We start from the raw sequence: 16247 nt of genomic DNA, 5'->3' as shown, positions 1-16247 counted from the left end.
AAGGAAATGTGTACTGGCGTTTATCTTAGCAAAACTAGTAATATTTCCTATAAATGAATTTGTTAATTGCATTTTGCAATGGGAAACTGCTTTGGGACCTTCATGTGGGAGGCAAGTTTTTCCTTTTCTTGTTTTATATCAGTTTTGGGAAGCCAAGCCTTTGCTTTTGTGGCTCCCAGAAAGAGCAGAAAGAAAATAAGAAGCATGCACTGTAAAAACAAAAAACTACAAAAAAAAAAAAAAAATACAGTTCAGCTATAGGTTATTTTACTTCTATATATTTGTTCTTTAAATAGTTTTGAGTTTATAACATGTGCTTTAAAGCATGTAAGTTAGACTAAATGGTCACCGGATATTATATTGTGAGCAGTATACACAGTTCTGAAGATTCCAATGAAGGAATCTGGAAATGGTTAAGGAGCCACTGACCTCATTCACAGCTCATTTTTAAGAGTTGACTGGCAAGCCTGCCAAGCTTAATGGCCTGGAAGCAAAAAGTGTGCCTAATGGATCTTTTAAATTGCTCCTAGCTTATAAAATAATGCACAGTGTTCTCAGAACTAGTGACCTTCTAAAATAAAATAGACCAGATATTTTACAACCACCACTAAAGACAAAAGATGCAGAAGCTAAATAACTCAACCACTTTTCCACATGCTAATGAAGGTGAAACCTCTTAGGAAAACAGACAGGACAATTTGAAAAATAGTCTTTTCATTATTTTTAAGTTGTCCAAATACATATTTTAAATGTGTGTGTGTGTGTATGTGTGCATATGCATGTGTGTATGTATATGTATACATATGCATATAGATGACAAAATAAATTCATATGTGGATATATACATATGTCCTAATCCACATCTTTATATAACTACCATCTCAAGAGAAAATAATAAAAAATAATTCATTTTCCTTTCAACTTCTACCCCTACTATGAGACTGTGAGTACTTTTATTTGTAGATTTTAAAATATATATTTAAATATGTATATTTATTTTATGTATTATTAAATGTGTGTGTGTGTGTGTGTGTGTGTGTGTGTGTGTGTGTGTGTGTGTGTACGTGCAGGTTAGTACTGGTGACTTGTGAATATTAGAAGAGGATATAGATTTCCTGCGTCTGGGGTTTTATGAGCTGTGAATACTAGAAAATGCATTTGGGTCCTCTGAAAGAATAAACATGCTCTGAAGTCCTGAGCCTTTTGGTTCACATGCTTGGTTTGAGTTTCCCTCCCTTCCATCATTCCCTTTTTCCTTTCATACCTTCTTTTTTCTGCTATTCTTCCTCCCATGCGGTCTTTCTCTGCTTTTCTTATTCAAGGTACTTTCTAGTCCCTTGGTTCTGCAAGTACTTCCAACTAAAAATACCAATTTAAAGGTTCAATGCTGTGACCCACATACAAGTGAGGACATTTTTTTTTTTTTTTTTTTTTTTTTTTTTTTTTTTTTGCTAAAACTGGGTTACCTTATTTGGTATAATGTTTTTCATCACCATCCATTTAACTTTGAATTTTTATTTCATTTTTCTTCCTAGCTGCATAAAATTTCATGGCATTGCATTTTTTCTATCAATTTTCAGTCAAAGATCTTCTAGGCTCTTCCTGTACTCTAGCCATTGTGAATAGAGCAGCGATGAACATGAATAAGAATGTGTATCTATGGTTGGAAACAGATTATTTTAATATAGCCAGTAGTTTAGCCCAAGCACAGTTGGGTTCATATAGTTGTTATATCTATGTTTAGTTTTCTGTGGCACACAATATTGATTTTCACAGTAGCTATTCCAATGTGTCCTTCCCCCCACTGTGTACGAGAGATCTCCATTTCCCACATTATTATGTTATTTCTTTTCTTTGTTTTCATAATCTTGACACCACACATATTGTTATAGGATATGGAGAAATTAAGTTGTTACTTATGAGAAAGATCCTCCTTAGTGGCTATCTTCGTGGTTATGGAAGGAGTCATTCAGGCTACTGGGAGGAAAAACATCATCATAGTCTTCCACAAGCTGTGAACCCACGGAACAGCAGCAATGGTCATTGTTCAGAAGGCTAGAGTAACACAGTGTCTTCTGAGCCAGAAAGAATTACTCCGTTCTTACAGTAACCGTGCCTGTCTGCATAAAACCCACACACGATCAATGCAGTCCACATTCTAGGATGAGAATGATGGAATTCATAAGCTTCCGATCAAAAGCGAAGCACTATGGATGTTAAGTGTTTTTGGATGGAGGAAGTAGCAGTTGTCTTCAAGGATTAGCCCCTGCCGGGTCAGCCATACCCCCTTGTAAGTCCACACATTCAGAGATATAAGGGCAGAACAAATTTAACTCTATGAGCTACTTAAGGAAGAGAGAAGCCATGAAGTTGTGGAAAAGAGATAGATCTATGAACAAGTAGTGGAGGAGTAGGAGGTTAGTATGATTAAAAACATATTGTAAGAAACTTCCAAAGGATGAACTGAAATATTTTTATAAATGAGAACAAACTTATTTTTATTTAAACAACACTTTTAAGGTGACAAAGTGTAGATATGTAGGGAGCAAATCAATGTGGAACAAAGAAGCATAATTTATGTTAAAAATAAAACATTGAAGATATTGTGAGGCTTAGATATGTAACACAACAAAAGACTATGAAACTTTCTACCGCATAAAAAAGTGAATTTTACCATAGTCGTTGTTTTAAAGTCAGAGGAAAACCGTCATCCATCTCAGAGTATTACCTCAAAACCATGCCAACATGCCAGGATCCCCTTAGCTCCAAAATAGTAGAATTTGCTCCAGTTCAGACATTATTTTTTTTTAAGAGAAGTATGCCTTTATTCCCGTGTTTCTCAAATTAAGCTGGCTGAATTGGTTGCTTTGAGAGGTGATCAGTCAAAGAAACCAAATCCCAGATCCCCATCTGATTGCTCAGACTCTTCCTTGGCTTCAGCCTTGGCTGGGGCTGCAGCAGCAGGAGCAGCTGGGGTGACTGCAGCCACAGGGGCAGCGACCACAAATGCAGATGGATCCACCAAAAAGGCCTTGACCTTCTCAGCAAGAGGGAAGGTGTAGTCAATCTCCACAGACAAGGCCAGGACCCTCTTGTACCCATTGATGATAGTGTGTGGCACCGAGGCAACAGTTGGGTAACCAACAGACAGACACTGGCAACATTTCGGACACCCTCTAGGAAATGAGAGTGCAGAGTCTGCTCAGTGATGTCAGACATTATTATGTTTAAAACATTTTAATAAAAATATGAATGCTGAGGAGTGCTTGGCAACATTGGCATGAAGAAAGAAAAGGGGAGGAAGGAGTAAATGAGACAGAAAATAAGAAGGATTACTTTTTAAAATTACCACCCATTGAAATTGTTTTCATACAAAAAGTTACAGAATTTCAATGCTTGGAACTGGGCTGAAATTCAACCTAATAATTCAATATGTTCGGGATGCATTCCAAAGGGCTTCTGTCTACAAATTGTGTGCTAGTGCATACTCATCATCTCAAGCCTTTCGCTTAGTGATTTTTAACAGTTGCCTACACTTTGGTTCATTAAGAAGCAGCTTAACAGCTTAAAGCATGCACTGCCTGTATTTGATTTTTAAAACTTCTCTGTGTCTTAATTGACCCATAAAACACAAATAGTATCAGTGACAATCTCCCAAGATCATGGAAAATCTATAAAACACAGTGAGATCTGTAGTATAGTAAACACTCAATGTAAGTTGCTCATTAATATTATTTGTTGGTAAGATTGAACCTAGGGAAATAGCCACACTAATAAGACCACAGGTCTCCATTTTGTAAGACTGACATTTATATGCAGAACAGATCTAGAGAAAAGGGAACACTTCAGCAGGCTGAGCTGAATATTCAGGGAAGATGATGAAATCTGGGTGGAATTCTCTGACTTCTTCTTCTTGACAAAAACGGCATCATGACCAGAGTAAAAACCATAGTGAGAATTGCATATTTCAACTTCTGGTATATCAGTTAGGATTTGAAAAAATAAAACTAAACCTTATAAACCACTACAATACAGATATATTTCAGCAAAGTACATTAGAAATATGTCTAAAATTTTTCTAAACTTTATATAAATATTTTAAGAAATTACTAATCTGTCACTGAGCAGTAGTGAGTATGCAGTGAAAAGAATGTAAGAAAATAGTACACTGGTGTCTTCCATAGAATTAATAATAAAAAAGGTTTTACATTAATAGTACTCATAAAATGTAACATTTAAAAAATGCAATGCAGTAAGATTCCTTCTAAGTTCTACAATAGCACTAAAGTATCTAGTCTTGTACTTTATTCTGCTGGATCTACAAAAGAAGCCTCTTTGATTTGTAAAATTGTAAGTGACACACCTTTGCACATCCAGACAGATAAGTGCATCCAAATGCTTCTTGTTCACTTACGGGAATGTGCCATGTCACTTTGCAGCCAACATGATTTCACTATATTTCCTTTGAAGTTCTTTCTTTCAGAATAGATCATTCCTACCCAACTGAGCCTCAAAACGCAGCTTAAAGGTCATCTGTTGAATGCATTGTTCCATGTTGCATTATATCCCCTGCCTTGGTTTTCTACACATTCTTGTGTCTTTTGTTATTAAAGAAGTCGTCGTATGCTATCTTTTGCTCGTCACTCAGCGGATTTCTTCATTGGCTTCATAAGTCTGTGATACTATAAACTCTGTAATGGTTTTCAATTAAAATGTCCACTATAGGCTCAGATACTTCAACAATCCAGTTGATAGTGCACTTTGGGAAGCTTTGAGTTATTCATATTTTGGGGGAGAAAGTAATGCCTTATAGCCTGGGGGCAGGCTTTAATAATTAAAAAAAATTAGGCTGGAGAGATAGCGCAGAGATTTAGAGCATTGACTGCTTTCCCAGAGGAACCAGGTTCAATTCCCAGAACCCACATGGCAGCTTACAACTGTCTATAAATTAAAGATCTTGCACCCTCTCACAGACATACATGCACAATAAACACCAAAGCACATGAAATTATTCTTTCATTCATAAATTATATAAAAAAAAAATTTAAAATGTATGGCCCTTCCAGGTTGTTTCCTTCTTTGAAGGTGTGGGCTGTTGTCTCCCCATTCTGTCACTGCCTGCTGTTTGCTGTCATGCCTTTCCACCAGGACGGGCTCTTCTCTTTCTGGAGCCATAAGTCAAGACAAAACCCTCTTCCATAAATCACCTTTGCTCATGGTATTTTATCATACCAACAGAAAATTAACTAATAAAGATCTTGAATCTTTTTTCACATCAAAGTCATTTTTAAAAATAGTTTGTTCAGATTACATCTCGATTGTTATCCCCTCACTTGTATCTTCCTGTCCCTCCTCCCTCTCCTTTCACCCTATGCCCATCACCTAGACCTGTGACAGAAGGGGACCTCCTCCCTCACCATGTGATTACAGGATTAGCTTTTAGTTCTTACTAGCATACGAATATTGAAAGGTTATATAGAGCATTTCTTTGCTCGACAATATTTTTGAATTAGTATTTTTAATATGCAAATGTGGCTATTTATTAGGCATCAGGCTCTGTGACAGAGATCAGGGCACAATGACTGGTGATACAAAGTGTGTTTTAAGTTGCCCACAAAGCTTATCAGACATTTGGCCTATTCTATACACAGAAATTCTACAAGGGTGAAATTATCACAAGAATCGCCAGTTCTTAGAGATTGAAAATGTGGATATTGAGAAATTAATATCCAGAATATGGCAAAGCAGTGTTTTATTTTACTCAATAGTGCCACTCAGTATGGGCATTGACAAGTAAATTTAGTAAAGTGTTTGTGAATAAGTTTTACACATTGGGTGCCTGGAGTGTCTGATGTGTCAAGCCTAATCCTGCCCTTTCACAGATCATTGTAAACAGGGAAAGTTGACACGTAAGCAAAAAATATATTATTAGTTAAAATGAAAGGCTATCTACAACCAATTGTTGTTATTTTATAAAGGGAATATATGTCATAGACAGATTTTTATGATTATAGTACATTGTCAGGCCCTGCATCCAACAGCAGCCATGGCTATCTTTGTCCTATTACTATAAACTTCTCAGGTGACACTGAGAGCAAAAATGGCTTCATCGTGTGCCAATTCACTTTTTACAGATTCTAAACTAAATCACACAATATCTACCTTATCCTGTATGGACATTACAGTAAAAATCACTTCTAGAAAGACAAGCCAGAAATGTGAAATTGCTAGTGAGTCACTACCTCACTGTATATAAAAATTGGGTTAAAATAGACACTCAGAATAACTTTCAAACATTATGATATAACTCTGATATAAAAAAAGAAACTCTATATATTGTCATTATTTTGATTACCTTTATAAATACATAAGGCTGGGATAGGATTTTATAGTGCTTAGGATGCAAAAGGAAAATACATGTGTTTCATTGTTGTACATTTATTTTCATCTCCACCTACTCCATAAAATTTTGTATTTTAATTTTAGTGTTTCCCCCATACCTAGTGAACACCTGACACTGTTCCAGTTCCTATACAATGTCATTAGGATGTGTATCTATCTTCTAGGATATTTTTGTAAATAATACAAAAATAAGGAAATTGAATCTTTGGGAAGAAGGATTAATGATTCAGTGTGAAATTTCTGGAGACAAGGAGGTACATAGTTAAAGAACAACAATTCTTTTTTTTTTTTTTTTTTTACAAAATATTCTTTATTTCAGGATCTTCAGTAATCACTTAAATGATTATCTTTAAATTTGGCTTATTCTTACAAATATTATCTATAGTAAACAGCCATTTTTTTCATCTTAGAAGCTGCTAACCCACACTCCAGGTTCATTCAGGTATTTAGTTTTATCCCTTCTCAAGTCTCTGATGAGTTGAAGGCCAGATAGTTTAGTCTTTCAGTTAAGCTTAGTAGGTTAGGGGTTAAGATGTTTTTAGATCAAGATCGATGTTTTAAATTAATAGAATGAGATATGATAGATATTAATCTCCATTCAGAAATTTAGACCCAACAAGATAGGAAAGCTGTTTACTTCACGTTTGCCAAATACAAATGGCCAAATCACTATGAATGTAATATTTATATAATTCCAGAATAACAATTCTTTAAAATGAAAGCGAAATTCAAGGCAAACAACAGCAGGAGTAAACGACATTTTCTTCTTCTTTAAGCTATATAGAATTATAAATATTTGTAGGGTATGTATTGTGTGTGTGTGTGTGTGTGTGTGTGTGTGTGTGTGTGTGTGTGCATATGCATGCCTGTGCTCAAGCACACACATGAGTGCTGGTAAGCGCAGAGACAAAAAAGTCGTCAAATTAGTTATAAGTTGATTGTGAGGTACTGGAAGTGGGTACTGAAAAACAAACTGTATATTCTACAAATGAAGTGTGTACTTTTAACCTTGGAGCTATCTGTACAACTCTCAAATAATGGTTAACAGACTATTCTTAGGATAGAAATGTTTTGAAAGGATTAGGAGTTGGGCAGAAAAAATTTATTCAGAATTTGTATCAGATAACAAATCGTATGGTGGTTTAATTTTACAATGGCATTTTGACAGTTGATTTGACTATCTGTTTGACAGATCTGAAACACTTAGGAGGCAAAATATTGGACATGCCTGTGAGTGATAACCAGGTCATGCTTAACTAGTTTGAATTGGTATCAGAAGATGTATGCACAATGGGAACTCCATTCCATGGACTGAGGTGCCAGAATTAGGGAAAAGAAACAAATTCTAGCTATGGGCAAGTATTCTTCTCTCTCTATGCTTCCTGACTCTGAACGTAACATGATCAGGTATTTCATGTTCCTGAATCGATGGGTTCTCTATCACAGTCAACTGCACCCTCACACTGTTAGGCAGAATAAACTATTTGTTGCATTACTTGTTTCTCATCAGGTTTTTGGCCACAGCATCAAGAGAAGTAACTAATGTACCAGTAATTTTTTCTTTTCCTCTTGTGGACTGGCAACTTCTCATGAAAATAAGATATTCTACAGATCTATATACATTAATCAAATTTCTCTCCAAGTATTAAGTTATCAAAGAATCAGTAAGGATGCATTGAGATATAAAGTGTTTTAGAAGTGGTGTGGCTTTCTGGAGGTGAAGTGCTATCTGAGAGATTTGCTAATTATTTCAACCACCCTGGAAATCTTAATTACTCCCCAACATGATGATAAAGATTAGGAGAATAAAAATTCAAAAATCTTCACACACTCTTTAACTCCTCTTCTTAAATTGTTCACAGAATAAAAATCAATGTACAATTTTTACGTTTTTTTCTTCTTAATCATTATATTTGTAAGAAAAAGTAAACATAATTAAATGAGGAAAGAATGATAAGATATCTGATTTATATACCAAAAACACAGTTAACTCTGAATTTTAAAATGATATACAATTTAAAAACATACTTTTAAAACAACCAGAGTCTTGATTCTTTAAAAAGTGTAGACTTACTTGAAGAGGTTAATAATTAACTTATTGATAAATTGAAAACTGGAAATTCACGTAAATTAGGAGGGAAGAGAGGGATTAAAAGATTTACAAAACAAGTAAAACAAACAAAATATTGCAAATAGGTGTTTGTTTCTTTATTAAATAAATTGTTATATAATTAAGTTTCCCAATAGATTTGTTAGAAAAATATAGTATAGTGTGAAAAAACAATAAATCTTCTCGTGTTTTGGCAGAAAATGACCAGAATACCTATGCAGTGCAAAGGGTGTGGCATGTAGTACACACATTCTCATAGAGATTCTTGACCTTAACATAGGGAAGGATGCATTAACACGTTGTTCTTTGCCCCCAGTTATTTAGCAATGTACAGTTGGAGGCTTGGATTTGTTTCTTCTGTTGGTGATAAAAAGAGAAAAATTTACAGTTCCTTCCCTGAAACAGATTCTGCTTAGGTAATGAATAGCTAAACAAGTAATTACATTATAGCATCATCAACCTAAGGAGGCTTAACGCAACCCAGACTTATTACTTTGTCCACTTCATTCTGCTGGGAAATTCTTCAGTTGGTTTCTAGAAAATCTGGAAGGGAATCATAGGCCCTGAGGATTTAATATTCCAAGAAATTCCAACCTAGTATTGAATAATTGCACGGGAGCTTGTGCTGAAGGCTAAGTAGCAATGTGGGTATGGTCTAATTGCAGGAAAGAATGTTTTGTATGGAATGGTTGGAAAGCTTACCACTTCTTTCTTGTTGAGGCAAACAATATTGTAACAAAATAATTTTAGTCTTGATTTTCCTGTAGTATCCAGTTGTAGTTGAGGAACAGATGTGATACTTAAGACCAATATGGCAATTTCAATGCCAATTTCTGGAGATAAAACGTTTGCATATATAACACATTTCTTTGGTTCAAGGGTTTATTCTGAGCAAGTATTTGCTAAGATTATTAGAAAATGCAGCTGTCTGTTCCTTATTATTTTATTTTATCCCCCAGCAATGGACGTAGTGCTCTCCACTCCATTTGCCTTGCAGAGATCAGGGCCCCCTTCTCTATTTCCTTATAACTACCTTCAGCTGTGTAGAATCCAGAAAGGACATTCACAGTTGATTAAGAAGTGTTAAAGGCTGTACTGAGCCAGGCCCATGATGTTCCTGCCATCTGTCCTCCAAGAAGATTGAGGCGTAGTTATTGGACAGAATCCAGGCACAAATTAGCTTGAGGATTATTCTGAATACCTGACCCCCTCCCTGCCTATGCAACTGCTTTGGTACCTGCGTAAGCTTATTTTAGTATGGAAAATATTATGGTTTGACATCCAGAATTGTTTAATCACTGCACTGTTCCTTTTCTCATCACACAAACATGGAGTTCTGGGTATAAGATTCTCCTTGAAAATGAGTTAATGTAGTATGTCAATCAGATAAAGAATGATATCTGTGCTATATTACATATTCAATAATTTTTTCTTCACTGATTGTATAATAGCTTTTTTCCTGAACTCCAATTTTCTTTCCCCAGTTCTACAACCCAGATTGGTGTATGGTCCATTAGCAAGTCAGCTGGGAGGAAAAATACTGCCTTTTGCAAAACATCATTTCTTTGCTGAGAAAATAATTCAGAAGAATTGTTTGCAAATGTCTGTGTACCCTGCAGATCAGAATCCTAAGGGGAAGTTTTGTTACTTATTGATATGATATAAAATCCTCATAAATTTCTTTGTTCATTGTGTCAAACAGTTTAAACATGACATAAAACATACATTGATCATCGACACACTTTACTTATAAACTATATTTCCAACAGTATTTGAACAAAATTTCAGTTAGCGAATATCTCCATCTTTTCCATGAAGATTGAAAGTTTAAACTTTCTCTACAGATATACAGGTCAAATAGAGAAGATATACGGAAATCATTTGAAACTACAAATAAAGTACTGCGAAGTAATGGCAATCAGTCTGGTGTGACTATGTTCTGATGACACCTTAAATTATTTTCCTTTTCTTCTACATTTAATCAGAGTGTCTAGGTCGACACCATACATGATCCTTTGTTTGTACATGAGTCCCTGCAGCACCCCCTACCCTCCCCTGCCTGGATTTGTTGCCACAGAGGAAGAGCATACAAGCAGTTCAGATGAGACTTGATTGGCTGAGATCAGATGTTAGGGTAGAAGGGCTCTCCTTTCTGAGAACTAGGGGAGGGGGAAAGAGGGCATGAGGGAGGTAGGGTGGGGGTCAAGAGGTGACAAGGGAGGAGGCTACAATTGGGATGGAAAATGAGTAAATTAAAAAATTCCTTTGGCATTTCCATATCTATTTTTTATTTTACTTCCTGATGCAGGTCCTCACTGTATAGACCAAGAATTTATGGATTTGTAGATAGACAGATTGGTGGATAACTGACAGACAGAAAAAGAATATGGTTATGATACAGGGCAGGGAAAGAGATGTGTTTTAAGACAGTGTCTTACTCTGTAGTCTAAACTAGTTTCAAACTCACTGAATAACCCTGGATGGCTGCAAACTTATGGCCATGTTCCTGTTCCAGACCTCAAGTGCTAGGATTACAAACAAAAACCATTGAATGATCATGCTGGACACCATTTCTGTAGTTTAGGAAGTATTCGTTACTGTTTTGCAAATAAAAACTGAAATGTTTTAGGTTGAAACATATATTCAGTTCTGGGCTTTCTTTGGAAGGCACGTATCTTTAACTAAGAAGGATAATTTTATTTCCTGGAGTGTACTCACTACCTTCTGTTGTTGGGACAAAACATTATGAACACAAACAACGTAGGGAATAATTTATCACGGTTTACAATTCCAGAGGGATAGTCTATCATACCAGGTGAGACATGGAATGACAGTGGGAGAAGGAAGCTAGCTTATTACATTTTATCCACATAAAGGAGAAAGAGAGAGACCGAGAGAAAGAGACAGAGAGACAAATACACAGAGAGAAACATAGGGACATATGGAGACACAAACAGGAACATGGACAGATAGAGGAATAAGAAGAGGAGAAAGGAAAGGGGATGATCGATGAGCAAGAGCAGAAAGAACAGAAAGTCCTGAGTTTTTATAAACCTTCAAAATGCACCTCCAGTGACAAATTTCCTCTATCACAACTCCACCTTCTAAATATTCCATGACTAACCAAAATATCACCAACAGTTGCACATCAAATGTACAAACACATTAGCCTACAAAGAACTTTCCTCACTCAAATTTTCCATGAAGTAAAAACTCCAAGAGATTAGAATTAAGAATTAGAATTACTTCTCAACTCCAAGAGATCTATAGAAATTTAAATAAAACTCTTCAATTATTAATATTTGGAGCATTTTTTTCTACTTAAATTTGATATAGAGTTACAATTGTTATAAAATCATCCTGGCAAAGTGGATATTTTGAAGTCTTCGCGTGGGAGGATATGTGGGCTGGATGTGAACAAGCTGAGGAGAGCCTCATAAAGAACTGAGAACAGCTTGTCTGGCCTAGGTGACAAATCTCCTTTTAACAGATTATCACCTAGGTTCAAACCAGCAGTATTCCTGGCTCACATGGATCTAGTTCTCTTGTTCTTGACTTGGTTTTCTTATTATTTCTGCTTATATTTAAGATTTTGTTACTGTTTTTATGTCTTGTTTACCAAGTTAGAGAGATGTGTTTATCCTGTAAAAAGACTTTTTTTTTTTTTTTTTTTTTGGCAGGAGGAAGAAAGTGTTTTTTGCAAGTGCGGCACATGAGTTAAAAAAAAAAAATGCCACAGGAACAACCTTCTAACTGACTTTTATGTTCTGAACACATGTCTGTTTCACAAATGATGGAAATTTTTATAGACATGAAAAAAATCAGAATAACAAATCTCAATATACTCATAAAATGTAATCCTTAGCATTCATAAGCTAGAAATTGACAATTTGCTTCCAGTGTCTATTCATTTTAATACTTTGTGAACTAGTTTTTAACATTTTAGTAGAACAAATAATACAAAGGTTCAAAGCAGATTAAATTAAATAAAACTGAAGTTTAACAGAACCTTACTTATTTCTGCAGTACAAAAATTGTTTTCATAATATATTCTCCTAAAATATCAACAGCAGAAACAAGACAAACTAACCTTTTTCTACCAACATGACTTAGTATAAAAGATTCATCTTTGAGGTGCAATATTTACTTTGCCCAAAAGATACATTAGAGAGCAAACATGTAAAGCCTGGCCTTGAAGAAATAAAGTTGAGAAAATTGTATATGAATGTTACCCATAATAAAGATGGCTTTTGGTTCTTGGTTGCATTTTCTTATTGTATGTTTTTAACTATTTACAGACAAAATATGTTTTGTAACAGTCTAGAGATAAAAACTACTGATAAAGCAGAACCAAAAAAAAATGGACATTTAATAAATTTCCCAGCATGATTGTCATCCTAGATTCATCAGCAAAAACCACTATTCCATAGTTATATTGTAAACACTGGGGGAAAGAAACTAATAAGACCTGAAAGCACTCACTAATTCTTTCCCCATATCTGCGTGGATAATTTCCAGCACCCTGCTAGTAAGTATACATATAAAATATGAGAGTTTCAACTCTTCAGAGAAATCTCATGGGAAGGTTTGATTTTTGTTTGGCTCTAACTGAGGAATCTTCAAGGACAGAGTGTTGCCATGTGCTCTGTGCCCTTCGTTATGCAGCATAATCGTAACAGGGACTTGCTGCCAAGATCATCAGTGAATAAAGAAATGTTCTTGTGGCTCATAGGTTCAGAAAGTAATTCAGGAAGATCAGGAGTATTTCTAATCATGTTTACAGAAATGTCATTAACATTGACAACAGCAGTTTAATAGCACTTTAATTTTTTTACATTTTTATTTAAATAATTTATTCAGATTGTAGCCCCCTCAGTTTTATCTTCCCATTCCCCTCCCTTCCTCTTTTCCTCTGTTCCTGCCCCCTATTTCTGTGACAGAAAAGGACCTCCTCCCCCACCATATGATCACAGCCTATCAGGTCTCATCTGTGTAGGCTGCTTCACCTTCCTCTGATGCCACCAGCAGTTTAATACTACTTTAAATTCTTATGTTCCCTATTAAGAGAAGGTGTTCAAACATTAAAAATACATGAAGAGCTTTGTTATCCTTTGTTATATTCACAATCTGGGAGGTAAATTTATTTTTCCTTTTTAAAATGTATTCTTCTCTCATATATTACATCTCAATCATAGTTTTTCTTACTTTCTCTCTGCACAGCCACTCCTCCAACCTATCTTCCCTCCTCAATCCACTCCTCCAACCTATCTTCCCTCCTCAATCCACTCCTCCAACCTATCTTCCCTCCTCAATCCACTCCTCCAACCTATCTTCCCTCCTCAATCCACTCCTCCATCCTTATCCTTCAGAAAACGGCAGACCTCCCAGGAATAGTAACCAAACCCAGCTAAGTGTTCCCAAGAACACACAGCTACATAACCATAACATATATGCAAAGGACCTACCTCAGACCCACAAAGCTCCTTCATTGTAGGTTCAGTCTCTCTGAGCCCCTTTGAGACCAACTTATTTGGTTCTGTGAGCTCTTCTCTTGTGGTGTCCTAGGCTCCTCTTGCCCCTACAGTCCTTTCTTGTCCTCTTCTGCAGGTTTGCCGTGGATCTCTATAACTACTCCCATTAACTGCTGGATGAAACTTCTCTGACGATTATGCTAGGCTCCAGCCTACAAGTAGAACAAAGCATCATTAATGTATCAATTCATTGATTTTCATTGCTTTTATTTTATGTATGTATATGTATACACATTTTTATTTATATTTTCATTTATTGTTTAATTAAGTAGTTAATTTTTTTCTGGTAGTGTTTGGTTCTATCCTATGTCTCTGAGCTATCCAGACTCTGGCCCCTGTGTAGGCACTGGCTTCCTCTTGTGACATGGGTCTTTCATAGTCATCGGTTGGCCACTCCCACATGTTCTGAGCTACTTTTACCCCAGCACATCTTGCAGGCAGGAAATAATTATAGGACTTTATGGGTTGATGTTCCCATCCCTCCACTGGAAGCCTTACCTAGTTATAGAAGATGGCCACCTCAGAACTTGTATCCTGCAATACAATATGAGGTTTTGCTAGGATAACCCTCAGATATGCTTGGAGGTTTCAATTGGTCTAGGCTTCTAGTTCATCTCCATGATGCCCTCCAATTCCAGTTGTCTATCCCAGTATTGTCTTCCTCCATCTGATTTCTCCTATTCCTGCCCTTCCCCAAATCCACACCCATCTGCAATATCTATCTCAGGTGTTAGGAGGGGAGAGCTCTCCTTTCAGAAGACTAGGGGAGGGAGAGAAAAGGTATGAGACATGAAAAGTGGGATCGGGAAGTGACAATGGAGGGGCTACCATCGGGATGTAAAGTGCACAAAGTAAAAACTATAAATTTAAAAAGAGAAAGAAGATCAATTCTTCTCTCATATAACACATGCATATCACCCTCCTCTCCCTCCGCTCGTCTCAGCTACACTCACCTCTCATCTCCCCCAGACCCTCTCGCACTCCATTTCCTCTTCAGATTAAAAACGGCCCTCTAAAAGATGGCAGACACAAAGGACAAAACAAGATATAATAAAACAAAGGAAGAGCCTTCATATTGAGGCTGAACGAGGCAACCAAAAGAGGAAACCATTCCCTAGAGTAGGCAAAAAGAGTCAGAGAAACACTTGTTCCCATCGTTAGAAGTCCCACAAAAACACTAAGCTAACCACTATAACATATGCAGAGGACCTGGTGCAGACCCCTGCAAGCGTGTGCTTGCTGCTGTAGTCTCTGTGAGGCCATGTGAGCCCCGAATAGTTCATTCAGCATACCATGTTCTCCTGGTAGCTTTCATCTCCTCTGAATCCTATAATCTTCCCTCCCCTTCTTCCATAGGGTTCTCAAATCTGCTAAGGGAAGAACCCAATGGAGACCCTCAATTTAGACTTTCTCTCCTTATGTCTAGCTTTGGGTCTCTGCATTTACTCCTACCTGCAATTGGAGGAAGCCTCTCTTATGACTATTGGACTCGTATCAGACAAACAATACAAACATTAAAGAGATTCTCCCTCTTTTCATTTACCACATTTAGTCAATGTCAAACCAGAGACAAGGGTTTACCTTCCTAAATATTAGTAATATTTAAATGAACAAAATTAAAAATAGTGGTAACATAATTTTTTAATTCTACATTTTCTAAAAGAACATTGTTAAGGGGCCTGCTATCCTTCCTCTGAGTGCTCCCAGGTCTCCTCATTCAGGGGACACGGTCAAATACGAGGCACCAGAGTACGTGTAAAAGTCAGACCCGACTCTCCACTCAACTGTGGAGAATGACCTGTCCATTAGCTAGATCTGGGTAGGGGTTTGAGACTTGATACCCTATGAGCATATACAGGGGAAGGAAGTCCCCCTCAATCACAGTCATAGGGGAGGGGAGTAAGGGGAAAATGGGAGGGAGGGAGGAATGGGAGGATACAAGGGAAGGGATAACCATTGAGATGTAATATGAATAAATTAATAAAATAAAATGTTTTTAAAAAGTAAATAAGGGGCACTGGTCAGTAAGGTTTCTTGGCTTTTTCTGTTGTGTTGTATACATGGATGTACATCCATACATTCATCTATATGTGGATGAAAGAAAAATCATTAATTTTTGTTAGCAACGTTAAAATATATTTTTCATAATTAAGACATTATATAATTAAAGCTCAAGGAGCTATGAATATAGCTTTGGTATATAG

At 36.4% G+C, this 16247-nt stretch overlaps 1 pseudogene; it reads right to left on the bottom strand.

Moving 5' to 3' along the window:
* Nucleotides 1–2827: 2827 nt before the first annotated feature.
* LOC127192436 (60S acidic ribosomal protein P0-like) lies at nucleotides 2828–3219 on the bottom strand (annotated as a pseudogene).
* Between the last annotated feature and the right edge of the window lie 13028 nt (nucleotides 3220–16247).

The sequence above is a fragment of the Acomys russatus genome, chromosome 7, assembly GCF_903995435.1.
Source record: "Acomys russatus chromosome 7, mAcoRus1.1, whole genome shotgun sequence".
NCBI classification, from domain to species: domain Eukaryota; kingdom Metazoa; phylum Chordata; class Mammalia; order Rodentia; family Muridae; genus Acomys; species Acomys russatus.
Note: the sequence above shows the minus strand (reverse complement) of the source record. Positions and strands in the feature narration are given on the sequence as shown.